The following is a 2,542-nucleotide window of genomic DNA, read 5'->3' as shown; positions in this document are numbered from 1 at the left end:
CAGGAGCGCGAACAACAGTGGGTCAGAGAGGTCATCTTTTAGAGACAGAGTGGGGATTAATAGCAGAGTGCAGGAAGCTGGAACTTACATGCTCTTAGAGGACAATATAAACAAGAGTAATAGTTCACTCCGCTCATCCCCCCAAAAGTTCAGGACCTGGAGGGACCAGATATCCCAGATGGAAGGAGAAAGACACGGGGCCAAAAACAAGCAAATTGTTTAGAAGTCTGTATATAAAGCAGATAAATCCACAATACCCCTCTCCAACCCTTTTTAGCCTGGCAACAACCCCCTGCAGGATACCAGAGGGTATATATTCTCTGGAGAAAGTGAATCTGCAAAATAGCGACTCAGGGACACCAGGCACAGCTGAAGGTAGTGGTGAGCACTTAGTGGAAAACAGAAGGACTGGGTGGAAATATGCATCCTAAATGTTAGATCCACAACCCTATTCCCCCTGCCTTGCTGCCAGAACCTCAACAGTGGTGGCTGTGCAAATATTCCCCAGGTAGGAGACTGGAGAATTCTTCTCTGGAGACACTGAATAGTCCCTGCAATGTGATCTACAGATCCTGATGTTTGAGGGTGCCTAATTGAAAACCTGTTTGCTCCAGCCACCTTAGAACGAAAACCATCAATTAGCGACCCCCATCTGTGCACATACAGTTTCCAGTGAGCTCCGCTTTAGTGTTTCAGTCCTAAATATGAATAGACAAAGATCCAACATTTGAGGAAAACCTTCAACAACACACACATGCACAGACACACACACAACCAGAAAAGCGGAAAGAAATTGAGAGGAAACAATGTGGAAAGCAGAAGAAAACTTAAAAACAGGAAAATTTCTTGGAAAGCTAAGAAAACACGTACATGAAACAAAAACAGAAATGCTATATATGTATACACACGAGCAATCAGTGAACAAGAGAGGTAAAATACAAAATTCAATAGAAAGGATAAGAAGATAAAGTGAAATTGTCCAGAGAGTAGAAGAGAGGAGGAGAAAGTCGAAAAAAAAAAGGTAGAGCTAGAATTCTGGCTCCAATATCCTGTAGTAGAACCACAGAAAGTGGGAGGAAAGTGGAGGTTGACCCATGGAGTGGTAGAAAACAGGTCCTTTACATAGGGAAAAAAACCCAGGTCATATCCATAGAATCAGAGGAGGAGGAGGAGGAGGAGGAGGAGGAGGAGGAAACTGCACTTCTAATAAACAGCAATACTTGGAAGTTAGAAGCCAGTGGGGTAAGGCCTTTAAAATTCTAAAAGAAAAACATTTCCAACTTAAAATCCCATACCAAGCTAAACTATCAATCAACTATAAGAGAAAAATCATATTTGCAGACAGATAAGGTGTCACAAAGTTTACCACCCCACCCCCCACCATGGTCACTTTCTCTGGAAGCTATTGGATGATATGACGATCCAATATAGAATAGAAGAACTATTAGGAAGCCCAGGAAAGCAGCTATGGAGCAAGCCTAGAACGCAGCTGCCCTACGTCAGACCCAAAGGATGAAGGGCTCTCTCAGAAAGAAACTGTCAGGGAAAAAATGGAATTGATGGATTATCTGTTAGGTTTGACTATATGAACAGAAATATCACACAAATTTTATAGATCTTTTAGAGCATTGGGGAGAAATTAGCAAAGGGTATGTAGAAAACTCAACAATTAAAAAACATGAGGCTATTATAAATTTGTGTTATGGTACTTGTGTTATATTATGATATAATGAAGTTTCTACTCCTTAGATATTTCGCAGACTTTAAAAAGTACATAGAGGAAAAAGGGTTAATTATCCCTTTCATCCTAAGTATCCATGACTGCTTTTTGCCATCTCTTACATCTCTATTCAAGAAACAAATAGAATGTAAGAGCCTAAGTCTTGATATTGATATCTGGACAGTGAGCACTCAGGGAGTCTTCTCTCTTCCCTGGGATGAGAGTGGATGTTAGATGGCATGTGGATGGAAGACATTAAAAAAAAAAAAAAAAGTACCGAAGGAGACGGACACAAGGGCAAAAGTCCATGTGACTAGGTGAATAACTAAAAATCAAAGATGAAATCAATAATAATACGAATCAATGACACAACTTCAAATCAAGTATGAGCAATTCAAATGTTATGTGGAGGTGAGAGGAACCTGTGGAAATGGTGATCATATCGTTTAAAATAGTGGAGACTAGCAATTATTCTGGATGCAATTTTGGGGTTAGAGGGAAGATCAGTGAGGATGGGCTTGGTCCGGAGCCAGTGAGAGGCTTGTCCCTTTAGATTATAAAATTGACTACATGAGAGAGGAGGGTATGGAAATAGTGAAGAAAATAACTTTAAAACCCAAAAACATAATCAATATTATGAGATTTGGCCTCTTACTTTTCTTCACTTCCGTGTTTTCTGATCTCTTTTCTCGCTTTTGTCACTCTAGAGCCTCTCGTTCATCGTCAGGATCCTCTTTCAGAAATTTTCTGTTTACTCTGGCCCGTCTCATCTTCTACAAACTTCATTATCTATCCTTTGTCCTGCTGTAATTTTCCATTTTC

Source organism: Pteropus alecto, unplaced genomic scaffold, assembly GCF_000325575.1.
Source record: "Pteropus alecto unplaced genomic scaffold, ASM32557v1 scaffold43, whole genome shotgun sequence".
NCBI classification, from domain to species: Eukaryota; Metazoa; Chordata; class Mammalia; order Chiroptera; family Pteropodidae; genus Pteropus; species Pteropus alecto.
Note: the sequence above shows the minus strand (reverse complement) of the source record.